Below are 27,394 nucleotides of genomic sequence, written 5' to 3'. Positions count from 1 at the left end.
GGAGGGGAGGGCAGAAGCGTGACAGCCTCTTCCTGCCAGGAGCCTGGGCAATTCCAGGCCGTCTCTGCAAGGCAGATGGATGGAGCGACGAGAGGGTTAGGTCCCAAATTCCTCCTGCTGGCATCCGGAGCTCTCCGCACTATGTTTCCCATTCAAGCCAATCTCCCCGCTCTTCCCCAACGTAGTCAGCCTGAAGCATCTTCTGGTCCAAATGGCCCAGGCATCCCCTTCCTGCCTTTGCTCTCACAGGTCCTTCCACATGAATGCCCCTCCTCTCACATGTCCAGCTGCTCAGATGAGCCTAAGAGCTAGAAGGATCCTGAATCTCTAGTCCAGTCATTCCAAACTACAGATGAGGAAACTGAGGCCCAGAGAAGTAGAGTCATCTGCCCAAGGTGACCCAGCTTCTGAGGCCTGGCTCCAAAGCTTTGAGTGCTTCGCATTGTGAGTGACCAGAGAATTCTCTGGCACCTGGAGGGTCAAGTCCAATCTCCTAGCCTGGCATTCGAGGCCCCTGCGTTGTGGACCTGGATTCTCCTTCTGTTCCATCCTCCACCCCATGTGCCATAGCTCTGGCCACATCTGATGACTCCTGGATCCCTGGAAACATCACACACTTTCCAGCCCCTTGTCTCTTCCCAGGCTGTTCCCCATGCCCAGGACGCCTTTTCTGGTCTCCTCCACTTATTCATTGCTTAGGGAGGCTGCCCTTGTAAGCTCATGGGAATGAACTGTCCCACCTGGCAATGAAGTCAGACCCCTGGTTCTAGCTCTTTTCACGACTGTCTCTCCCACCCCACCCCGGTCCCTGTGGGCAGGGGCCCTGTGTGCTGCACCCCTGGTCCCCAGAGGCCTTCCAGAGTCTGAAGGTCGGATGGGATTGCACAGGGACACAGAGCCAGGGAAGAGCAGGTCAGGCGAGCAGTGAGGCCAGAGTGAGAGGTGCACGGTGACAGAGGGCAGACTGAGTGTGGGGTCTGGGGGAAGGGGTAGCAGGCCTGGGGCACAGTAAAACCACGTGCACGTGTAGGGAGAGCAACCTGTCATGGTTTTCCCAGGACTTTCTGGGTTTGAAAGCCCCTCAGTCCCAGGCAAACTGGTGTGACTGTTACTCTATACCTATGAAACCCTCATTAGTCAAAGAGGCTGGTCAAATGCTGCACTGAGGTGGTTGTACCCAAGCTGAGCTCATGGGGAGTACTGGCAGCCCGCCTGGGACCGGGTCCTGAGGACACTTGCATCCTCTCTTCAAAGCAGGGCAGCACAGGGTTCAATCCCTGCTCTGCTCCTTCCTACTTGTGTGACCCTGGGCAAGTCTGCAAACTCTCTGTTGTGTATGTCCTCAGCTATAAAGCAAGGACAATAACAGTTCCTAGCTTCTGGAGAATTTGCAAGGCATTACAGTAAATACTGCATGAAGAGTGTTTAGCAAATGCTCAAACCCTGTTAGCAGTTATTACCCAGCTCTAATTATAAAGTCAACTCTTCTGCCTCTCACAGGAGAGGAAATGGAGGCTCAGAGCTCAGGCCCAGGGTCAGGGCCACACAAAGGATGTGGACTCAGTCTGAAGCTCAAGTGGTCCAGGCCCCCTCCCCTGACTCCCAGGCTCTCTTCTCAGAAAGGGGCCAGAGCCCCCTGCCGGACCCGCAGGGACCCTCACAAGAGCCTTGCTTACCTGAGTGGGCTGGGGTCTTGTCCAGGACGCTGGAGGACCCCACGTCGACTGTAACCCCGCCCACATCAATGTGGCCCCTCCCCACTTGACCAGTAGCCAGTTGGCTACCAACGCGGTCAGGAGGGGAGTGTCCCGACAGCTATGTAGCTCAACCTTGTCACCACACATACGAGAGACCGAGGACCCAAGGGGCAAGATCAACCCTGTCATGGCTGAGTGAGGGCAGCGCTAAGCCGGGAACCAGCTCTGCAGCTGAGATCTATCCTAGTGTCTCTTTGGGAGGGAAGAAAATGGGGAGAAGGGAAAGGGACGTTACGCAGCCTACATATGAGTGTCTCCCTAATCCTAGGGTGTCTACGGTGGGACAGGTAGGTGGGGGCAGGGCCCGTCTCTCCCCCAGTGCCCCTCATGAGCCCGAAGAGGTGGGCTGATCAGACACTGACGTGGGCGCCCTCCCTGGCACTAAGTCACCACCGCTCCCAGAGGCTCATACCTGAGGAATAGGGCAGGAAGTTGTGGTGGTCGTGGATGTGCCAGGTGACACTGTGAGCATGAGAGTACGGAAGTAGTCGCCCAGTGTGGCGTCCTCCATTGCGACGCCGCGCTGGGATATGTGATTGTTGAAACAGTCCCGCAGAGGGTCCATGATGGCGACCTGCACCAGGAGTGGAAAAACTGCGTGTCACATTCCTGCGGGCTGGGGCGCAGGAGCAACGCCCTGTACTTTTGGGAGGAGAGCTTAGGCCAGGCGGGTGGGCTCGTCATCACCACCCCCCGCCACCGCCCTCCACTGTCCATGGCGGCCAACCAAGTGCCTAAATCAGCTCAAATAGCTGAATCCTCTGGGTTTCTTTCTTTTTCTTTTTCCTGCCTCTTTCCCTTCCTTCCTTCCTTCCTGCCTCCCTTCCTCCATTCCTGCCTCCCTCCCTCCCTTCTCTCTCTCTTCTTTTTAAAATCATGTTGTACTTTACATCTCAGTACTTGTTATCTTATAACTGAAAGTTTGTATATTTGACCACCTGCACCAAATTCCCCCAACCCCCCATCTCCCCACCTCTGACAACACAAATCTGATCTCTTTTTCCATCAGTTTGTTTTTTTTTTGATTCCACATGTAAGTGAGATCATGCAATATTTGTCTTTGTCTGGCTTATTTCACTCCCTGGCCGTTTCTTTTTTTTTTTTTTTTTTAAAGATTTTATTTTTTCCTTTTTCTCCCCAAAGCCCCCTGGTACATACTTGTATATTCTTTGTTGTGGGTCCTTCTAGTTGTGGCATGTGGGACGCTGCCTCAGCGTGGTTTGATGAGCAGTGTCATGTCCGCGCCCAGGATTCGAACCAACGAAACACTGGGCCACCTGCAGCCGAGCGCGCGAACTTAACCGCTCGGCCACGGGGCCAGCCCCTCCCTGGCCGTTTCTTAATGTCCATTGGTGTTACTATTTATCAATATCATTAATTATAATAATATGATAATTATTAATTACAATGATAATAGCCATGAATCACATTTGCTGACCTTGAGCTCACCTTCAAAAAGGCAAAGTAAAAAAATTGATAAATTTCTAGAAACAATCTACCAAGATTGAATCATGAAGAAATAGAAAATCTGAACTGACTGACCACTAGTAAGGAGATTGAATCAGTGATCAACAGTCTCCCAAAAAACTAAAGTTCAGGACCAGACGGCTTCACTAGTGAATTCAAATGTTTAAAGAAGAATTAATACCGATCTTCAAACTCTGCCAAAAAGTAGGTCAGACAAAGAGACAGAGACAGAGACAAACATATAAAAACACAGAGAGAGAGAGACAGAGAGACACATACGGACAGAGAGAGAGAGACAGAGAGAGAGAGACAGAGACACACAGAGAGAGACACACACACAGAGACACACACACACAGAAAGAGACAGAGACAGAGAGAAAGATAGAGACACAGAGAGACACAGACACACAGAGGGGTATATATAGAGAGAAAGAAGTGGAAGGGAGGGAGAAACAGAGACAGAGAGACAGACAGAGACACAGAGAGAAATAGAGGCAGAAAGACAGAGAGATGAAGAGGAAGGCATCGCTTGAAGGAGACTGGGTGCTCATGGAACCCCAGGACCCTGGGGGCAAGAAACCAGGGCCCTCCGTCCAGGATTCCAGCATTAACATGCTCAGCATGATTCTCTCAGCACAATTCTGCAACACGAGCTGGGTGTCCTGCATTCAGTTCTGATACCATCTCCCAGAGTTATTGCAGACCCCACAGGTTAAGGGCTGAGTCCCACAAGGCTACCCTCACATTAGTTGCCAGCCGCATAAGGGGTCCCCGGGCTACCCACACTTCTTCCTGGCCAACTACTAATTTGGGGTTCCCATGAACCCCTCTTTCTGTTTGATAATTCACTAGAATTATTCACAGATCTCAGGAAAAGAGTATCCACACTTACCTGATTATTATACTCAGGAACAGACAAATGGAAGAGATGCGTAGGGCAAGGTATGGGAGACAGGGCATGGAGCTTCCATGCCCTCTCTGGCATGACACCCTCCCAGCACCTCAATGTGTTCATCAACCTGATTGCTTTACGAATCTTGTTATTCAAGAGTTTTTATAACCCAATCTCCAGCCCCTGTCCCCTCCCCGCAGGTCAGGGGGTGGGGGCTGAAAGTTCCCACTCTTTGATCATTTGGTCTTTATGGTGACCAGCTCCCATCCTGAAGCTATGTAGGGACACCTCATTGACATAAGCTCAGATGTGATCAAAAGGGGCTCGTTAGGAGTAACAGAAAACACTCCTATCACTCAAGAAATTTCAAGGGTCTTAGGAGCTCTGTGCCAGGAACCAGGAACAAAGACCAAATATATTTTTATTATACCACAGCATCCAACAGCTGTCAGGTTCTCTTGATTCAAACCTCCAAAATCTTAGGATCCAAAGTCTGATTGGTCCAACTTGGGTCAGCTGTCAGTCTGCACTGATGGGCTATGCCAGGGAACGGGTTATGGGGCACATATGTGGTTTCTGGGATCCGCTTCTGTGGGCGGGTCACGAGGGTCCAGAGAAGAGGGGCCCGCATCTCTTGTACAGATCACTGGGAGGACATTACCTCTGTTCCAGCTCTGTGGATGAGGATGGGGGAGTGTCACAGGTTATGGGGCCTGTCCAGAGCTGGTGGGTCTCTTCTTTCATCTTAACTGCCCACAGAACACCTGGTGCTTAAAATAACCCCACTAGGGCTTAGGGAGCTGGCTTTGCCTAGAGCTGCTGACATGGCCGCTTCCTCTTACCTGCCCAGATCAATGTTGTGAACTGGAACTGACCTAAGGTTAATTATTTTGATCTGCACATCTCGTAGGAGGTGGCTAGCACTGTCAAATTCTGTTTAGAAATTGATTCATGAATAAAATATGTACCCCATACTGGATGATAAGACTTTACACATAGTTGACTGGCTTATTGGTAAGGAAATAACATTGTTTGATTTTTCCCTGAAATTATTTGGTAGTACAACCTATAATTAGTTCCTATGATTAGCTGTAGAGATTGAATCCACGCAAGCCGTGTAATTGTTATTTCCACAACATCTGGTTATAAACCCTCCAAGGGAATGGGTTCCGGCTGCCATGAGGCTGGAGGCCAGGCTCGGGGCAGCTGGGCATCTGGGGGCCCTCGCTGGTTCTGAGTGGGGCTCAAACATCTGCTGGCTGGCCCTGCCAGGGCCCAACATTGTGGAACTTCTCTTAAAAAGGTGCTATAGCTCTAAAATAAAAAGGCTGTGGCCCAGGACAAAGTTAAGACAGACCTACCTGGTGTGGCCAGTGTTGCTAGCAGAAGTGCAGCCCTGCGGGGACTCAGGAGCCAAGGAAAGCCACAGTGAGATGTACTGGCCCTGCTGTGGTCCATGTGTTCCTGCAACGCTGACTAAACAAATCAGGCATTTGTATGTGCACGTGTGTGTGTGTGTAAGCGTTCCTTTCCCCCAATTTGGAGCTCACCTGAAAGGATGCAATTGGTGTCATAGGCGAGATTTGTACGAAGACACTCCCATCCCATTGTGGTTTTACTTTGGAAATGGGTATTGGGAAGGAGAAAACTGCGACCAGGGTGGAGAATGAATCCTCTGTGGCATGAGGCTGTTGAGTCATTGTAAAAAGTTTTCTTCTTAGCTGGGGTCACACTAATGGAATTAATTCACTTTTTCCCTAAGTCTCAACAATTGAGCCCAGCAGATAATTAAAAGGTGCTCACAAAAGAGTCACTAAAATTGTCCATACATTAGGTCACCATGAAAATGTCTGTAGATTGCAAAGAGCAGAAGCAGTACCGATGACATTCTTGAGCACATTGTACCCAAACTAGAAGAAAACAAGGCATTTCCACCCAGAAATGGACAAGCTTGTCTCTAGAGGCAGAGGAGATAGAAAGAGAGATTGCAGAATTTCTAGAAAACAGTAATAACAAAACAGTACATATATAAGAACTAATGGGATATTGCTTACAGCTGTGCACACAGGAAAATTCATAGCTTTAAGGAGTTGCATTAATTACAAAAGGAAGAAAGAAATAATAATCCGTGCATTCTATTTGAAAAGTTTACAGAGATAACAGCAGCACAGAAGGAAGCAGCAATAAGAAATAAAGATAAAATCAGAAATGAAAAGGTTGGAAAGTTTTACAATAGTAGAATCAATATATAAATGCAGAATGTGGTTGTTCAAAAACTAAAATAGATAATCCCAATAGCTGACCTAATTTTTTAAAAAAGCAAGATGTCACAAATATGGAAAAGAAGAAATGACAGAAGGGAAACCACCATAGAAATAAAAGGAATTACAGGAATTACAAGAGATCAGAAGCTACTAGAAATAAGCAAAACCCTGCCTTGCACCCTGGTCAGCATTCTGGGGTCTGGAAAAGCTGTACTGGTGGGTTCTGCATGACCACACCTCACCTCCACCACGTTTCTGAATTATTGGCTGAGCAAGTGAGAGCAGTCACTTCTCAGCAATCTGTAGCCAACCAGAAAGGATGCAACAATCTAATTTATTTCCTATTTTTAAACTCGTTGCTTAAAGCAGTTCAAATTATTATTTTGTTTTTAAATGGGAATATAATTTATATACAGCAAAATACCCAGAGCTTAATGTACTGTGTGATGAGTTTTGACAAGCATATACAATGTTGACATCACTACCATCAACATTTTGAACCCTCACCTCCAAAAGATGTGTGACTTTTCTTTTGTTGTTTTTTGTGGCTTCCTGAGTACCAGCACGTCTCTGAAGGATCAGGACAGTCCCCATCGGCTCCTGAAATATAAAGGGACCAGAGGACCAGAGCATGGCTTCATTATCAACACTGGCCTTGGAAACGAGAGCACTCGTGTGTTTACATGAGGTTAGTGTACAATGTCCCCTGATGGCTCTGTCCTTCTCCCTGAGTGGATCAGATCACTCAGTTGTGTGTAAAATTGTCCTGACCTCAGTCCATTTGCAGGAAATTCTGATTCCAATGAAATACAGTGGAATGCGAAATTATTCTGATAACGAAAATGCAGCAAGTCCTTTTTCAGCTATTTCATCAGAATGTCCATCTAACAGGAACCCTCAGACGTTCAGCAAGGCTGGTAGTTATGCCTTAAGCCTGCAAAACTCAGGCGGACAGCTTCTGCTCCTGAAAATTGTAAGATAAGTTTACATTAATTTTGATAATGTCACTTTAGTTTTGAACTTTAAGTAAAGAATGGCATATCTAGGAATATTTGCATAGTTTATTAGTAAGTCTAGATTTCTGAAGATGATTGATATTTAGATTAAATGTTACACTGAACATTTTATTACACTATTCAAATGTAATTTGGAACCATTTGCCTAAGTGCATGGAAGGATATGTTTTAAGATCATTTTTCTTTTTATTTATTTATTTATTTATTTATCGAGGTAACATTAGTTTATAACATTATATAGATTTCAAATTTCATTATAATTTGACTTCTGTATCCACTATATTATATTCACCATCCAAAGTCTCATTTCCATCCGTCAGTGTACAAATGACCCCTTCACCCTTTTCACCCTCCCCCTACGCCTCTTCCCCTCTGATAACCACCCATCTGTTCTCTGTATCTATGTGTTTGTCTGTTTGTTTTTATCGTCCACATATGAGTGAAATTGTATGGTGTCTGTCTTTCTCTGCCTGATTTATTTCACTTAGCATAATACTCTCAAAGTCCATCCCTGTTGTCACAAATGGCAAGATTCCATCTCTTTTTTGGCTGAGTAGTATTGATATATATATATATCACTTCTTCTTTATCTGTTCATCCCTTGATGGGCAGTTAGGTTGTGTTCATGTCTTGGCTATTGTGAATAATGCTGCAGTGAACATAGGGTCCATATATCTTTTCGAATTAGTGTTTTCATATTCTTTGGATAAATACTCAGAGGTGGCTGGATCATATGCTACCTCTATTCCTAATGTTTTAAGGAATCTTCATACCATTTTCCACAGAGGTTCCATCAATTTACATTCCCACCAGCAGTGTACAAGGATTCCCTTTTCTCCATGTCCTCCCCAACACTTGTTATTTCTTGTCTTTTTTGGTAAAAGCTATTCTGACAGGCTTGAGGTGACATCTCATTGTGATTTTGATTTGCATTTCCCTAATAATTAGTAATGTTGAATATCTTTTTATGTGCCTATTGGCCATCTATACATATTCTTTTGAATCTTGTCAAATGCTTTCTCTGCATCTGTTGAGATGATTATATGATTTTTATTCTTCATTTTGTTAATGTGGTATATCACACTGATTGATTTGCAGATATTGAACCAGCCTTACATCCCTGGAATAAGTCCTACTTGATCATGGTGTATGATTCTTTTAATGTATTGTTGTATTTGGTTTCTTAATATTTTGTTCAGGATTTTTGCATCTATGTTCATCAGTGATATTGGCCTGTAATTTTCCTTTTTGTGTTGTCCTCATCTAGTTTTGGTATCAGGATAATGTTGGCCTCATAAGAGTTTGAGAAAGATAGGTATTAAACCTTCTTTGAATGTTTGGTAGAATTCACTAGATAAGCTGTCTGGTCCTGGGCTTTTGTTTGGGACGTTTTTGATTACCCTTTCAATCTCCCTACTAGTGATTGTTCTGTTCAGATTCCCCATTTCTTCTTGATTCAATTTTGGAAAGTTGTATGATTCTAAGAATTTATCCATTTTTTCTAGGTTATCCAATTTGTTGGCATATAGTTTCTCATAGTAGTTTTTAAATAATCTTTTGTATTTCTGTGGTATCCATTGTAATTTCTCCTCGTATATTTCTGATTTTATTTGTTTAAGCCTTCTCTCTTTTTTTCTTAGTGAGTCTCACTGAGGGGTTGTCAATTTTGTTTATCTTTTCAAAGAACCAGCTCTTAGTTTCATTGATTATTTTTGTTGTCTTTTTAGTCTCTATTTCATTTATTTCCACTTTGATTTTTATTATTTCCTTCCTTCTACTGACGTTGGGCTTCTTTTTTTCTTTTTCTAGTTCCTTTAGGTGTAAAGCTGGATTGAGGTTTTTCTTGTTTCTTGAAGTAGGCCTGCATTGCTATAAACTCCCCCTCAGTATCACTGTTGCTGTATCCCATAGATTTTGGTATGTTGTATTTTCATTTTCATTTGTCTCCAGGTATTTTTTTACTTCTCTTTTGATTTCTTCATTGATCCAATAGTTGTTCAGTAGCATATTGTTTAGTCTCCACATATTTGTGATTTTTTTCAACTTTCTTCTTGTAGTTGATTTCTAGTTTCCTACTATTGTGGTCAGAAAAGATGCTTGACATGATTTTGATCTTCTTAAATTTATTGAGACTTGTTTTGTTTCCCAATGGATGTTTTATCCTTGAGAATGAGAAAAATGTGTATTCTGCTGCTTTTGGATGGATTCTGAGCTCTGCCTCTCCTGTTCCCTTGTTTAGCTTCCTTTGTGTGCTCCATTCTACTCACCTTTGATATGCCAATGTGTGGATTTCTCTGGTGTCCTGGTGTGTTGGGTAATGTAGCCTTTGTTGGGTTATGGATGCTTTACTTGCTGTAAATTGAAGGGGAGAGACAAAGGTATCCTTTCATGATGCCACAATGATGACATCCCTGTCTTTGACTTGTGATAATTTGGTTATAATGTGTCTTGGTGAAGATCTCTTGATGTTCAGCCTATTTGGGATTCTTTTGGCTTCCTGGATCTGAATGTCCATTTCTTTCCCCAGATTTGGGAAGTTTTTGGCTATTATTTCTTTGAGTAAATGTACTGTTCCTTTCTCTCTTTCTCCTCCTTCTGGCACTCCTATAATACACATGTTATTCCACCTGATGGTGTCTCATAAGTCCATTAAGCTTTTTTCATTCTTTTCTTTCTTTTTTCTTTTTTCTCCTCTCTGTCTTTAAGTTCACTGAATCTTTCTTCTGCTTGATCTAGTTTGTTATCGAATCTCTCTATTAAATTTTTCAGTTCAGTTATTGTATTATTCAGCTACAAAGTTTCTGTTTGGTTCTTTGTATATTTTATATCTCTTCATTGAAATTCTCTCTTTTCCATGCATTTTTTTCCTGAGCGTGTTGATCATCTATATGATGGTTACTTTGAGTTCTCTCTCAGGTAATTCATATGACTCCATTTTATTAGGGTTGGTTTCTTGAGCTTTATCTTATTACTTTGTTTGGGTCATTTTCCCCTGTTTCTTCATTTTCCTTGACTCTATGTGTTGGTATCTGAGCATTAGAAAAAGCAGCCTTGGGGCTGGCCCGGTGGTGCAGCAGTTAAGTTCGCACATTCCACTTCAGTGGCCTGGAGTTCACCGGTTCGGATCCCAGGTGTGGACATGGCACTGCTTGGCAAGCCATGCTGTGGCAGGCATCCCACATATAAAGTAGAGGAAGATGGGCATGGTTGTTAGCTCAAGGCCAGTGTTCCTCAGCAAAAAGAGGAGGATTGGCAGCAGATGTTAGCTCAGGGCTAATCTTCCTCAAAAAAAAAAAAAAAAGAAAAGAAAAAGGAAAAGAAAAAGCAGCCTTCTCTCCCACGAGGTCTGGCCTCGTATAGGAGAAGACCCTCATTAATCAGCCTAGTCAGAGATTCTTGGGGGCCTCTCAAATCTTTTCTGTATCTGCATGTTTTATGACGTGTGTGTAAATTCCCAATTAGAGGGATTTGCTAGTTTCTTTTTTTTTGAAGTTCATAATCTCTTGCTCCTTCTGGTGTTTGTCTGCTGTACAATGGGTCTTCTGGAGCACTGGCAGGCCCCATGCTCTTTTTTTGTTCTCAGCAGCACCCAGACATCTAATGTGTGCTGGATACTGTTTGGCCTCCAAGGCTGGAAAGATTGAAGACAGTCCTTTGGGCAGCCTCCTGAAAAGTGTGAACATTGAATGTATGTCCCATTCTTTTCTTTCTTGCCCCAGGAATAAGCCAGAGGCTGGGAGTCTTTCTGATCATACTGCATTGAGCAAGTGGGAGGAGTTCTGGTGAGTGACTGCATTTGTTTAACTGTGTGAATAGTACCAACTTTACCACCTCTCCATTCTTCTCACAATTTTTGAGTAACAAAAGGAATCTCAATTGTTTTAGAAGTTGATATATATAGCACTGGAAGGAAGGAGATACCATTACTTGTTCTAAGACACATGTTCTTAATCTTTGTTTTCTTTCCATCTAGAATTCCTCCCTGATATCATATATTCTTCATAGAATGTATTATATAAGGATTTTGGTGGACTAGGTTGCAGCTACTTTTGTTTGATGAAAAGCTTCAAAAGTCTCTTCCTGATATTTTCATTTAATTTCAGCAGTCTCTGTAAACGTCTCCATTGCTGCTGAAACTTCCACAATGGCACTTGCTAACATAGGCTGTCTGGGTGGATTTCTTTATGTGGCTTCTGGATCGTCTAGGTTTCTCCATTTCACAGTGGACTATGTCTGTTGAAGCAGGAGAAGGCATGAAAAATGCCCTGTGTTCTCCTTGCTTTCTACTTCCATTTGGTTTTCCATAGCAAGTAGACAGAAAGTAGAGGGACCACATGGTGTGCGCTTCTTGGCTACCACCTTGACTGACTTTTTCCTTTAGTGTGCTATCTGTCCAACTTCTTCTTTAGTAGGAGTTATACTGCAAAGATTAAAAAAATGCAACCTTTGGCCATGCACCTATTTGGGGTAGCCATAGTCAGTGAATTTACCTCTCCTTTGGAGAATTTCCTAAGAAATGGAAAATGACCTTACAGTGAGTATTCTTTTGGGAATAAGTATAAACTCGATAATTTTGAGGGTGTTTCAGGGGATATTGGGAATATTTTATTGAGGGTCAAGATTCAGGCCTGCCTTGCAGGTTTACTTATCTCTTCCCTTCTTTCCTCCATATTGATTTATTACAAACATTTGTTAATCTAAGACTATCCCAGGCACAATGTTAAATATTGCACATGTTTTTAATCTCACACCAACTTTTTGAAGTAGTAAATTTTGAAGAAGAAATGGATGTACAGAGATAGTATGTATCTGTTTTGGATACATGGTGTATATGACCAAGACCTGTTTTGTATTCAAGCAATCTAAGTTCTGAGGAGGCTTTTTACCAACATTGCTTTATATCATTTCAGTGTCTAGTCATGGTTTGGCACATGATCCAGTATTGAACTGCCTGTGGCTGAAAATTTGGCCGCCTTCTTTTTTCACAGGAAGACTGTCTTATCTGGTTGCGTGTTTTTGGAACACTATTTAATAAATCTTGGGATCCTTATCATTCTAAAACTTTTAGCTCATCATAGGTTCCCATTCTGCGTTGTATAGACCATGATGTCTTGGAGTGGAGCTGATCTTCTCACAGGTACCAGGCTGTAGGAGTTCTAACCCCAGATCATTTTGACTCCTATGACTTCACGGGCATTTGGAACTCTTGTTCCCCTGGCAGATAGTAAATAGGGAAGCTATGTTCTGTAAACGTCTATGGAACTCTGTCAGCAATATCCTTCTTTTCTTGTGTGTATTGCAGGTTTATTTGCATGAATTGCTTTACTACTGGAGGATATTTGGTGAAGTTGCTGAGCTGGAATCAGTCATATGAACACATTGGCCTTTCTGCCTTTGGCTCTGCTGGGCTTGAATGTCCCTGCATTTTATCTCACCTGATTGCCTACCTTCTCTTCTTCTCTACGATTCCCAGGAAGTTTATCTGAATTCAAATAAAGCCGCATCAAAATTAGAGTTTGTTTCTTCTTATAAAACTACCCAGGTGGGAATGGAGAAATCTCAGGCAACAACCAGAGTTAGGATTACATTTTGGAAACTTAAAGTAACAAATATGGAGCCTATGCATTAAATAATATAACCTAAGATATAAAATGTGTGCTGAAAGTGCAAAAGACATTAGGAAGCCAGGCTACAGGTGGTTTCATTCTGGCAGAAATTACATTTTCCTTTCTGGCTGCTTAATTATTTAATCAATTCAACAAAACTAAGTTGGCCAATTACTCTTTTTCTTAAAGACAAATCATCAGGAAGTAAAAGAATGCTGGTGATCCAGTGGAATCACATTTTCAGCTTGATGTTGGGCAAGTAGAATAATATTTATTACTGAGAGGCAGAGACCTCATGTACAGAATGGCTTTAGCTGGGTATCCAGATTTGGGATTAATTATATTAAATAAACCCAGAATCTATAGATTTATGAGCAAAGATTTCTGGTTTGTCAATTTTATTTATCTTCTCAAAAAACCAGCTCTTTGTCTCATTGATCCTTTCTACTGCCTTTTTTGTTTCAATAGTATTTATTTCTGCTCTGATTTTTATTATTTCTCTCCTTCTGCTGACTCTGGGCTTCATTTGTTCTTTTTTCTCTAGTTCAGTTAGGTGTGCTTTAAGGTTGCTTATTTGGGATTTTTCTTGTCTGTTAAGATGTGCCTGTATTGCGATGAATTTTCCTCTTAATACAGCTTTTGCTGTATCCCATATGAGTTGGTATGGCATGCTATCATTTTCATTTGTTTCCAGGTATTTTTTGATTTCTTCTTTAATTTCTTCAATGATCCATTGCTTGTTCAGTAGTGTGTTGTTTAGTCTCCACATCTTTGTGCCTTTCTCAGCTTTTTTCTTGTAATTAATTTCTAGCCTTATAGCACTATGATCTGAGAAGATGCTTGTTATTATTTCAATTTTTTTAAATTTGTAGAGGCTTGCCTTGTTTCCCAACATATGGTCTATCCTAGAGAATGTTCCATGTGCACTTGAGAAGAATGTGTATTCAGCTCCTTCAGGGTGGAGTGATCTATATATGTCTATTAAGTCCAATTGTTTTAGTTTTTCATTCAGCTCCACTATTTCCTTGTTGATTTTCTGTCTGGATGATCTGTCCATTGATGTGAGTGGGGTGTTGAGGTCCCCTACTATTATTGTGTTGTTTTTAACATCTTCCTTCAGGTCTGTTAATAGTTGCTTTATGAATCTTGGTGCTCCTGTGTTGGGTGCATAGATATTTATAAGCGTTATTTCTTCTTGATGAAGTGTCCCTTTGATCATTATATATTGTCCCTCTGTGTCTCTCTTTACCTGTCTTATTTTGAAATCCACTTGGTCTGATATGAGAATTGCAACACCTGCCTTTTTTTGCTTGCTATTTGCTTGAAGTATTGTCCTCCACCCCTTCACCCTGAGTCTGTGTTTGTCCTTGGGGCTGAGGTGTGTTTCCTGGAGGCAACAAATTGTTGGATCTTGTTCTTTAATCCATTTTGCCACTCTGTGTCTTTTTATTGGAGAGTTCAATCCGTTCACATTGACAGTGATTACTGATGCATGTGGACTTAATGCTGTCAATCTGTCGCTCATTATCTTGTTTTCCTGTGTTTCTTTTCCTGTGAGCTTTAGACTACCCATTTAATACTGCAATTTCTTATGCTGGGTTTCTTAGATTTTTCCTTATCTATGATTTGTGACTCTGTTCTGTACTTTATTTTAGTGTCCACCTTGAAGTTTGTATTTAGAATCTCGTGTATAATATAATCTATTCTCTGGTGGTCTCTTACTTACTCGACCAATACTGATTTAGACCCTTTGCTCTTCCCCTCCTAAATAATTATTTTCATTTTTTATTCCAACTCGTCTTATTAATTTGTAGTTAGAGTGCTAAGATCGTCCTTGTTTTGGTAGTTTCCTTATTTTTACCCTAATGCTATAGTTGAATATTTGCTATCCTGTTCTGGTTCTATCCATCGGTCTCCCTAGTCTGTGGCTTGTGTCCCCTTTCTCCCTTTTTTCTTTTTTCAAGTATGAGAGCCTTCTTGAGGATTTCTTGTAATGGAGGGCTGTTAGTTACAAATTCCCTTAACTTTTGTTTGTCTGGAAAAGATTTAATTTCTCCCTCATATCTGAAGGAAATTCTTGCTGGATAGAGTATTCTTGGCTGAAGGTTTTTATCCTTTAAAGCTTTGAATATATCACTCCATTCTCTCCTAGCTTGTAGGGTTTCTGTAGAGAAATCCGCTGACAGTCTGATAGGGGCTCCTTTATAGGTTATTCTCTTTTTTTTCTTACTTCCCTGAGTATTCTTTCCTTATCATTCCTATTTGCCAACTTTACTATTATGTGCTGTGCGGTGGGTCTTTTTACATTGACAAATCTAGGAGATCTAAAACCCTCCTCTACACACATTTCTCCGTTGATCCCTAGATTTTGGAAATTCTCTTCAATAATTTCATTAAGCACACTTTCTGCTCCATTTTCCTTTTCCATATTCTCAGGAATTCCTATGATCCTTATGTTCTTACTCCTCATTGAATCCATTATCTCTCGGAGATTTTCCTCATTTTTTTAAATTCTTAGTTCTCTTTCTTCCTCTGTCTGGTGCCATTCAGCCTGTCTGTCCTCGATTATGCTGATTTGCTCCTCTAGGTTGTCTACACAGGCATTCAGGGAATCCGTATTCTGTTTCATCTGGTCCATTGTGTTTTTCATCTCAAGTAATTCTGTTTGATTCTTCTTTATGATTTCAATCTCTTTTGTGAAGTAACTCCAGAACTCGGCTTGTTTCTCTATCTTTCTCTCTACCTCATTGAGTTTTTTGATTATAGCTGCTCTGAATTCATTATCACTTAGTTTACCTAATTCCAAGTCCTCAGGACTTAATTCTGTGTTTTTATTGTTTTCCTTCTGGTCTGGGGCTTTTATAAATTGCTGGATGGTAGAGGAGCGGTTTTTTCTCATGGTGGTAGAATTCAGTTGCAGTTACAGCCTGTCGCCACTAGATGGGGGTCGAAAGCGGCGTGTTAGCTCTCCGCCTTCGGGGCAAGATGGCTGCGCCCACTGGCTTTGCTGGGGGGGGAGGGGCTGTTACTCACACGCGCCAGTCTGGGTTCAGATCAGTTCTGTTCTCTGGTCTCCCAAGGCCCTTGATTTATAGGGTCCCCGCGGACGGAAGCTTCCCCCCGTCAGTGGGTCTCCACTGAATCAGCGGCAGGAGTCCTGGATGATCCCCCGGTCGCGTGGCCCCTCCCCCGCTCCCTCCCGACCCACGCCGCAGCGATCCAGACTCTAGGGGAGGGAGCGATGTTCTCTCTTACCGTTCCAGCACCTCCGAGGGTGTAAGCAAGATTTATGATCTCCGCCTTCTTGGTATTGTAGGTCTCTAACGAGCTGGCATTATGTTTATTCTCTGAAATTCAGTTCTTCCAATCTTTTGTTGTATTTTGGAGGGGAGAGAATCCCGGGTCAGCTCACCCCGCCATTTTGCTCCGCCCCTCTTCAAAGATTTCTGGAAATGGCTACATAAGTTATACATTTTATTTAATCATTTCACACATAAAATTTCATTTTAATCTTATACCAAATTTAGGAAGTAGTAAATTTTTAAAATGAGAAAATGCAAGTATAAAGACAGTGACTAAATGCACATATGGGAGTAAAGGTGCTAAGGTCTAAATGTTTGTGTCCCCCCCCCCCCCCCCCCGCAAATTCGTATGTTGAACATAAACCCCAAGGTGAGGGTTGATTTTAGGAGGTGGGGCTTTTGGAGGTGATTAGGCCATGAAGGCAGAGCCCTCATGAATGGAATCAGTGCTTTTATAAAAGAGACCCCAGAGAGATCCCTCACAGCTTCCGCCATATGAGGACACAGCAAGAAGTCAGAAGTCTGCAACCCAGAAGAGGGTCTGCCCCAGAACCTGATCATACCGACATCCTGGTCTTGGACTTCCAGGCTCCAGAACCATGAGAAATAAATGTTTGTTCATAAGCTACCCAGTCTGTGGCATTTTGTTATAGCAGCCTGAATGGACTAAGATAAAAGGCAAAAGACTGTATTTGAATTAAAGCGATCTATATCTATGAAGAAATTTGCCAATGTTGTTTTATACAATTTTAGTGTTTGAATGTATCTTGACATCTCTATCAAGAATTTATATTGGACAGACTAAGGTTGAAAAATTGATTCTCTTCCTTTTTTCAGAGGAAGGCTGTCTTACCTTGTTGCATATTTCAGGAAAACTTAATATATCCCGGGATCCTTCCCATTTTAAGTTCCATCTTAGGCTTCCATCCAGAGTTGTGTAGACCAAATCCTTTGGACAGGAGTTGATCTGCAGATGGTACTTAACTCCAGGAACTTGACCCCCAGATCCTTTTGCCATCTCTGAGCTCAGCTGCGTTGGAAACTTGTTGCTCCCACCGCATATCAAATAGGGAAGCCACATTCTGCAACCTGGTATGGAACTCTGCAAACATTATCATTTTTTTTCTTATATATTTATTGGGATGGAGAGACCAAATACTCATTTATATTTGGACATGTAATTGACCTTGAATCATTCAGATGCACAGACTGGCCCTCATGCCTTTGGTCCTGCTTGACTGCCACGTGCCCTACTTCAACCCATGGATTGCCTCCGTTTCCCCTTATGTTTCCTATTGCCAACAGTTTATCTGCTTTTACATAAAGAACAATAACTAGCAACATGAAAGTTGGAGTTTGTTTTTTTCCTTATAAAGCTCCACATATATAGGCCTGGAGAAAAACCAGATTTAAGGCTACACTTTGGAAACTTACAATAATAAACATGGAATCTATGTTTATTCCATGTACATGTATATGAATCCCGAATGATCGAATTTTGGATATAAAATGATGAAATGAGTGCTAAGGATATAGAAGACCTGGTCCACAGGCGATAGATTTGATTCTCAGACAAATTTTTTTCTGACTGCTCTTGTATGTAATCCATCAACAGTACTAAATTGGTCTATTATAATACGCCTTCTACTGTGGTAAATGCTGTTCAGTTACACGATACACAAATTCTGTGATGCTGTATTCCAGATGTGGGATTTATCCTCCACACGTTCTAAATTAAACAGGATTACATTTCCTCTCTGTGTTGAGTGCTGAACTCATCCTTGGCTACCTTATTCTCAGGTGTATTTTAGAAAGTTATTGCCTTAGTATCTGCTGTCGAAATTGGCTGTAGTTGAGTGAGCACAAATGGAAACAAGAAGAATAATAGCCTTGGAGAAAATTTTCAAGGAAGAAGAATGCAAACTACTTCTAGGAGCAGATGATGGGAGAGAACGATTACCTGTTAGAAGTGAAGGTGTATTGTAAATGGTTAGGAAGGAGTTAAAGCAGCTGGCTTCCAGTTTATTTACTTTTTTCTTTTTCCCTGTGGAGACATCCATTGGGAAGGAGAAGGCATTGTACTTGGTATATTTCATTGTCTAGTGGACAAATCGACTAAGAATATTTCCTAGGAGGAAGAGCCTGTTGAATGACCTTGGCTGGCTGTTCCGGATTGAGGCTTATTCAGAGTAAATAAACCCAGAATCTATAGATTTGTGAGGAATGGATCCCTGGGAAATGCCACGCAAACTATACTTGTCTCTGGAGTATAAAACAGAGATATTTCAAAACTTCAATAACCCTCACTCTGTGGGGTAACACCACTAAACCCCTCTACGAGACTGATTCATTATTCTGGGCCAAAGACTATGCTTCCTTTGTGGGATTCCAAGATATTTTTCTACTCGTCTGGGTCTCTGTTGATTGCCTATATCTGCTAAAATATTACTGCAGTTTAATACTGGGCAATATCTCTGAATTAGGAGAGAGTCTGATTGGCTGTCTGAACACATGTGCTAGCTCCGGTTGGTGTAATTGGCAGGATTTACTTTCAGACCCATGAATCATATTTTATTGGCTAGCAGCTTTTTAGCAGTTTTTAAATTGGGAATTGGAAAGTATGTGATTAGTATATGATTCCAGAATGTTTACTTATCCACTTTTAGCACAAAGTGGTAAAAGCTTTGAGGAAAATTAATGATGCTAAAGCTTACCAGTGATATTTGAAGAAATGGTTTTAATTCTCAGAGAACTGGCTAAGTGAATTGACATGAATTGTTAGGCAGAAGGATAGAAAGTCCCAAATTCTGTCAATAGCCATGAGATTCGAAGTAGACACTGAACTCTAGGTGGAAACTGTAGCTCTGGCTGACATCTTGATTTCAGCCCAATCAGACCTTGAGTAGAGACTATTCATGCCAAGCCTAGACTTCTGACATATGGAAACTGTGAGATGATAAATTTATGGTGTTGTAACTAAGTTTGTTACCCAGCCATAGAAAACAAATGTATCCTCTGAAGACAGTAGTTCTCAACTGACGGCAATTTCTCTTCCCGTGCGACATTTGGCTGCATGGAAGTAGTTTTTGGCTGTCACAGCTGGGAAGGTGCTACTAGCATCTATCGATTAGAGGCCAGTGGTGGACTCAGCACCTTGCAATGCACAAGATAGCCTCACGTGACAAAGAATGATCTAAGTCAAAATGTCAACATGTCAAGGTTGAGAAACCCTGCTACAGGTTATCTGAATAGATGTCTTAAGTTTGCCCAAAAGTCACAAAATTAAGGCCATTGATTATGCAAAAGACTATACAGCTAGTTGGAGGGTGAGATCAGGTGATTACTGAGCCCGGAGGGTATACTTTTAAAGAATTTGATATTTTACAAAGAAAAGGCAGCAGAGAACTGGTGATTTGTTTTTGGCATGGATTTTAGAATTTACAGTCGTTTTGTTAATAGCTAATTTTAGATGCTGCTGAGCGGAAGGGATTATTGGATTGACGACTGATGACCAAGGGGCTGCTTACTTTTGACCCCTAACCTGATGTGGTGGGGGCAAACGGGAGCTCGGTAAATGTATCCTGAGAGGGTTACTTGCCTTCCCCGATCCTCCATCCAAAAATGAAATTTTCCTTCAGAAGCGATTGGTTTATTAGGTCCAAGAGTCTTTATTGTGGCTTGATGCGAATCATAGGGACACAGCTAATTTAATGTCATTAACACAGAACATAAAGATAAAGGCAGTGATTCAGGGGCTCCTCAACCTTGGGTACGTCATGCAATCTTGCAGTGTGGAATCTAATAGAATATCCAGGAAGCTGTGACAGACCCTATGGCTCAGTTAACATGCGTGAGATCCAATGATGAGAAAAAGAGCCATACTATTCAAAAGCATGGGGCTTTAAGGGATATATTGAAAGATAGGGGGAACAAATAATAACTGACTCAACCAGCTATTTCTTCAAGATAGCTTCTGCAAAGCAGTGTACAAAAGCAATCAATAGAATTTCTGCCAAAGAGTTAATAGAGTATTATCAATTTGGGGGATGGAGTGGCTGGAGCTGCTCTGGACCCACCCCACCTCTTAAAGCCATGGCAACTCTTTCTCTCTATCTCAGTCTGGAGGAATTCAAATCCTCAAATTGTCAAGTCAGAAGAGATGCTTAGCCTTTCTGATGTTAAATTTGTGTAGGTGAACTGTTCTAAATTTTTCAGAATGTTATAGGCTTTACAGGGACTCTGGAGATTTGTGAACGCTCTCACATATCATTATTTCCCATTAATTTGCTTTCACCTTCAGGGAAAACACTCAACAAAACTACTATGAAATAGTTATGTACTGTACCACAGTAGAGAATTTCCCTCTTCTCTATTCTGATTTTATTGGCTATAGTAATAAATTAACCATAGCCATAAGATATTTGTTTTTTTGAACTCTGATGTTTAACTACAGGTTCTGCTAGACACTGCAGACCAGAGTTGTGTCTCCAACAAAGGTGGACAGTCTCGGAGCCTCATGGAAAAGCACCCCAGCAGGCACTTCAAACTTTTGACATTTCCCGGAATAGACTTTGGTGAATAGATCTCCGAGCTGACTTCACTTAGGTGACTTGTAGGCCAGACCATGGTACTGAGATAGATTTTCCAGGACTCATTTAATTATAGAAGAAGCTGGCTTCCTACAAGCAGGCTGCTAAGCCAGGATCCAGTGAAATAAGAATTAATGACTTAGGACTGAATGGACTAATGAATGAAGTGCTGTTTATATATCCTGAGATTTCTTATGAAAACATTCAAGGAAAGACTAATTTTGTGCCCATAGATATTGTTTAGTACTGTATGGATTTAGTTGTACAAAACAAATTCAAGGAACCTTATGTGGTTAAATACCACATTTGGGACACCTATGAAAATGACCAGGTGAGCCTTTTTTTTTTTTTTGTAAATAATCTTTGATTGTGAGATGGGGGATACTGTTAGAAGAAAATGTTAATGATGTAAAACTGGCCTGAAATAATTTTAATATTTTTTCTCCCAGCTTTATTGAGGTACAATTGACAAATAAAATTGCAAGATATTTAAAGTGTACTATGTCATGATTTGATATTTGTATACATTGTTAAAAGACCCTTGCCATCAAGTTAATTAACACATTTGTCTTATAATTGAAAGTTTGTACCCTTTTACTAACCTCGCCCCACTTCCCTGACCATCCTAACCTCTGGCAATCACCACTTTACTCTTTGTTTCTATGAGTTTGACTTTTTTTCCCCCCCTGATTCCCCGTATGAGTGATACTGTGCAGTATTTGTCTTTGTCTGGCTTATTTCACTTAGCATAATGCCTCCAGGTTCATCCATGTTGTTGCAAATGGCAGGATTTTCTTCTTTTTTAAAGGCTGAATAATATTCCATTGTGTGCATATACCACATTCTCTTTATCCATTTCTCAGTTGATGGGCACTTATGTTGTTTCCATATCTTGACCATTGTGAATAATGCTGCAATGAACACAGGAGTAAAGATATCTCTTGAGATAATGATTTTGTTTCCTTTGGATATACACCCGGAGCGAGATTGCTGAATCATATGGTAGTTCTATGTTTAATTTCTTGAGGAAACTCCATACTGTTTTCCATAGTGGATGTACCAATTTTCACTCCCACCAACAGTGCACAAGTGTTCCTTTTCTTCCACAGCCTCACTAGCATTTGTTATTGCTTGTCTTTTTGATAACAGGTGTGAGGTGATATACCATGGTGGTTTTGATTTGCATATCCCTGATGATTGGTGATATTGAGCATCTTTTCATAGACCTATTGACCACTTGTTTGTCTTCTTTGGAAAAATGTCTGTTCAGGTATTTTGTCCATTTTTAACATGATTACGTTATTTTAACATATAAAATTCAATCAACGTAGGTCACTACATCAACATATTGAGGAGGAAAAATCATATAATTATTTCAATGCATGCAGTGAATATGATTTACCAAAATACAACAAATATTTATGACAACCTTTCAGCAAACTAAGAATAGAAGGAAATTCTTGAAATAATAATGGGTATCTTTGAAAAACCTAAAGCCGAATATAAAACTCAATGGCAAAATATTGAATGTTTTCTCCCTATGTTCAGAAGCAAGTTGAGGATATCTAAGCTCACCACTTCTAATCAATACTGGAGTGGAGGTCCCAGCCACCGCAATGAGAGAAGTAAAATGAATAAAAGACATAGAGTCTCATTTATTTTTATTTGCAGATGACATGATTGTGTCTGTAGCAAATCCTGTGGAAACCACAGACAACTACTAAAAGTAATAAAGTGATTTAGCAAGGCCTCAGACAAAATTAGTATAAAAATTTTATTCCTATACCCCAGCAATGAATAAGTAGAAAGTAAAATAAAAAAATGCCATTCACAATAGGATCAAAACACATCAAATATTTGATATAAGTTTAACAAAAGTTATGCAAATTTATACTCTGAAAAGTATGAAACATTACTAACAGAAATTCAAGAAGATATAATTAAATGGAGATATCATGTTCAGGGATTGTATGACTCATTGGTAAGATATCAATTTTACCCAAATTCATCTGTAAATTCAATGCAATACCAATAAAAATCCCTTGAATTTTTCTCCCCTAAAAACTGATAAGATGTTTTACAATGTATTTGGAATGCTAAAGGACTTAGAATAGGCAAAGAAATCTTGAAGAAGATTAATAAAACTGGGACAGATACTGTATCTCATTCCTGACTTACTACAATGATACAGCAATCAGTGCAATGTGGTTTTGGCACAAAGATGGAAAGCTGAGTAATGGAAAAGAACAGAGTTCAGAAATAGAGCTACACACATGGGCTCAAAGAATTTTTGAAAAGTTAGCCAAACAATTCAATGAGGGAATAAAAAATTGCTTCAACAAATGGTGCTTGATAAATATCAATATTATGAAAGAGAAGCTCAACCACACATCCACTAGAGCGATTAAAATGAAAAAGTGTGACAACAAATGTTGGCAAGGATGTGGATCAGCCACAATTCTCATACATTGCTGGTGGGAGTGTAAAATGGAACAACCACTTTGGAAAAGTGCTTGGCAGTATTTTAAGAATATCTATATTTATCCTCTAACCTGGCAATTCTATTTCTGGGTGTTTATTAACGGAAACTGAAAACATGTCCCAAATGTCTTCCTAAATGGTAGTTCACAGAGACTGTATTCACAATTGTCAATAGTTGGGGAATCTTTCTAATTTTTCTCAAATTTAATAGATGTATAGTGGTAACTCTTGTTGGACTTAATCAACATTTGTTAGTACTTTCAAGCATCTTGTCATTTGCTGATTAGTTTTTTTGGTTCCTTTTTTTGTGAGTTGCCTGTTCGTATCCTTTGCCCATTTTTTTCTATTAAAAAAAAGGGTTTTATTTTACTTTTTTTTCATGAGGAATATTTGCCCTGAGCTAACATCTGTTGCCAAACTTCCTCTTTTTTATTTTTATTTTTTTTTTGCTTGGGGAAAATTAGCCCTGAGCTAACATCTGTGCCAATCTTCCTCTATTTTGTACGTGGGATGCCTCCACAGCATGGTTGATGAGTAGAGTAGGTCCATGCCCGAGATTTGAACCCATGAACCTGGGCTGCAGAAGCAGAACATGTGGAACTTTACCACTCGGCCATGGGGCCAGCCCCTAAAAGTATTTATTTTGTTGATTTTATGCAATTCCTTGATTATTTTAAATATTGGACATTTGTTGGCCTTAGAAATTAAAAATATCTTCTCTTTTTTGTCAACTCTGTATTAACTTTGCCTGTCATAGACCAAGAAGAGTATTGAAGAAAGAAATAGGTAAAATTAGGAAAAACAAGGGAATATTCTGGCATTACCTGATAGTAGAGTTTTAGCAATTACAGATAGAAATCTTGACTAGGATAAGTGTATTATACTCTGGATCTTTTGTAGCAAATCCCTTTATTTATTTGTATTATTCTCTGAAAAAATCCTTAACCAATGTGGTCTGTCTTCGTGTATTCTGTTAAAATGAGGAAAGGGGAATGGTTTGGGAAATTAAGCCCCACTTTCCAGCTTACATTGTGCTGAAAAGAGCTCATGGTAGAAGATATATTAGTTTTTCTTTTTGAGACAATTTTATTCACTGAAACAATCCCAACCTGGCACAAGAAAGAGTCTTAAAGCCCTGCTTATATGGTTTTTCTTTAAGTTCCTGTGTACCTCTCTCATCTAAACAACATTCCAGACTCAGGACTTGAAGCAGTGAAGACTATCTATGGATGAGGCATGATGTTGAGGCCCCATGTGATGACTTGGTAGAAATTATTATTTGCTCCAGAATCCACTCCCCTCAGCCATGGCTGTCCTCCTTTTGTTGCCAAGTGTGCTGAACAGTTCAACAACAATGCCAGAGGAAAAATGCCAGAATAGCCAACTGGTGCTTGAGCAGGTTCCTGAAGGGAAACTTGGCAGTGTGCAAAGTAAACCTCAGTAGTCTTCACGTGTGACAATCAAAGGTTGACTTGGCAAGTACAAGGAGAGGAAAAGTTGAGAAGGAGGCAGGAGTCTCCCTTAAGTTTTTTAGTTTGAGCCTTGCCCTCTTTCCTGAAGCTTGTTTCTCCAAGGTGTTAGGAAGCAGACTCTTGAATTTTTCATGTGTCCTGAGAAAGTTGTGCTGAATGCAGAAAATATCTAAATAAACAAATGAAAATGAGTTAGCAAACCCTGGGATGGGGTAAGTGATGAGAGTTATATATGAAAGACAGAGCAATGTGTAGACAGAAACATGAATAGTTTGACATTCCAAAAAAGAGAAATGGTACAGTGGAGAGAACTAGAGGAATATTCCAAGAGAGATAGAAGAAAAAGAGAAAACTGAGCAAGATTCCTAGTCTTAGAGTTTGACTTCATTGGAGATAATTTTGTTGTTTTGTTGAGTCTTTTGCAGCTTTGCTTGGCTGCTTAAACTTTTTGGGAACAGGGCCATCTCTGAACAATGAGAGAGAAAGGGTGGAAGACGGTTGGATGAGCTTGGCTAGGGAGAAAGATGTGTAACAGCAAAGAAGTATTAGAGGTCATCTTTGGCTCATCATATACACAGTTGCTTCTTCTAGACCAGCATTAGAGTGTCTACGAGCTCAAGGAAGATCTAAGACTTTTTTTAAACAACGTTGAGCTGAGTAAGTCATGTCCACCCAGGATATTCTCCTCTTTGACTAACACAAATTCAACTGATTTGGGACCTTAATTACACGTGTAAAAACCCTTCACCCTTGCCACACAGTGTAACCTTTCAAGGCTATGTTGTCCATTGTATTTGCCGTATGACATAACCTAATCATAGGCATAACCCCATGTGGTGGAGATCACGGAGGCCATCTTAGAATTCTGCCTACCACCATCATGTTTAATGATGGGGGTCTTTGTTCACTGAATGTTCTGGATTCTTGGTGGTTGTTTTTTATTTGGTCATTCATGTCTTCTTCTGGGGGATTGCCTCGTACTACGCCTTTGATAAATTTTCTCCCTTCATTTTTCTCAGAAATATTTTATATTAGGATGTTGGATAACTTAAACTATTCTTCTAATTTTCTTCCATTTTCCATTTGTTTGTCTTTTTATTTAATCTGGGGTGGGACATTGCATCTCTTCCCTCGAGTCTTTTATTTCCGTCATCATTGTTGAAATTCTTGTGTTCTCTTTTAATCTTCTTTCAGAAGTTTAATATAGTCCTTTGTCTTCTGACTATAAGTTGGAACTTTATGGACATTTTATTCTGATATATACAATATCTATATCTTATAAGTTTTCCAAATTATATTTAGTTTTTTTGTGTCTGCCTTATATTATAGAGGATTTTGCCCTCCAAACATTAGACATGGCTTGAATGACTTGAAAGAAGTGTTAAAATATTTTTTGGAATTACTGTGTGTATGGGCAGGCTCTGTCTAATGGAGGGCTTTACAGTAGAATGAGTAATTGGGGGCCTGATTATGTTATTGGGTGTACCAACTGTCAGTATCTGTAAATCACTATACTGGGCATATATGTTTTTTCCCAGAGAGGAATTCTTCTCTTCTTGGCTTGGGGAATATACACAATATTGCTTTTGTTCTGTGAGTTGAGACACACAAAAGATATAGGTGTCTCATTGTTCTACGTGTAGATGTCCAGTTACACTCACGTATGCAGGGATTCCTGCTCTCAGCAGTGACTAGTGGCTCTGAGCCTTTTGAGTTTTTTTTTTTTATTTTTTTTTATTAATGTTATGATAGATTACAACCTTGTGAGATTTCAGTTGTACGTTTTTGTTAGTCATGTTGTGGGTACACCACTTCCCCCTCTGTGCCCTCCCCCCACCACCCCTTTTCCCTGGTAACCACCGATCAGATCTCCTTCTCAATATACTAATTTCCACCTATGAGTGGAGTCATATAGAGTTCGTCTTTCTCTGACTGGCTTATTTCGCTTAACATAATACCCTCGAGGTCCATCCACGTTGTTGTGAATGGGCCAATTTCGTCTTTTTTTATGGCTGAGTAGTATTCCATTGTGTATATATACCACATCTTCTTTATCCAATCATCAGTTTCTGGGCATGTAGGCTGGTTCCACGTCTTGGCTATTGTAAATAATGCTGCGATGAACATAGGGGTGCAACGGACTCTTGAGATATCTGATGTCAGGTTCTTAGGATAGATACCCAGTAATGGGATGGCTGGGTCATAGGGTATTTCTATTTTTAACTTTTTGAGAAATTTCCATACTTTTTTCCATAGTGGTTGTACCAGTTTGCATTCCCACCAACAGTGTATGAGGGTTCCTTTTTCTCCACAACCTCTCCAACATTTGTCACTCTTGGTTTTGGATGTTTTTGCCAATCTAACGGGTGTAAGGTGATATCTTAGTGTAGTTTTGATTTGCATTTCCCTGATGATTAGCGATGATGAACATCTTTTCATGTGTCTATTGGCCATATTCATATCTTCTTTTGAGAAATGTCTGTTCATGTCCTCTGCCCATTTTTTGATCGGGTTGTTTGTTTTTTTGTTGTTAAGCCATGTGAGTTCT

General features: G+C 40.6%; 1 protein-coding gene across 1 annotated transcript in view; it reads left to right on the top strand.

The window, feature by feature from the left end:
- The first annotated feature begins 7,053 nt into the window (after positions 1-7,053).
- MUCL1 (mucin like 1) overlaps positions 7,054-27,394 on the top strand; it is a 57,420-nt gene continuing 37,079 nt past the window's right edge. Inside the window, exons 1-2 of the transcript XR_006885708.1 lie at positions 7,054-7,068; positions 11,116-11,178. The gene's annotated coding sequence lies outside the window, so the exon portion shown is untranslated. The remainder of the gene's footprint in view (positions 7,069-11,115; positions 11,179-27,394) is intronic.

This window comes from Equus quagga, chromosome 1 (genome assembly GCF_021613505.1).
Source record: "Equus quagga isolate Etosha38 chromosome 1, UCLA_HA_Equagga_1.0, whole genome shotgun sequence".
Classification (NCBI taxonomy): domain Eukaryota; kingdom Metazoa; phylum Chordata; class Mammalia; order Perissodactyla; family Equidae; genus Equus; species Equus quagga.
The sequence above is the reverse complement of the archived record's forward strand: the minus strand, read 5'-3'. Positions and strand labels throughout refer to the sequence as shown.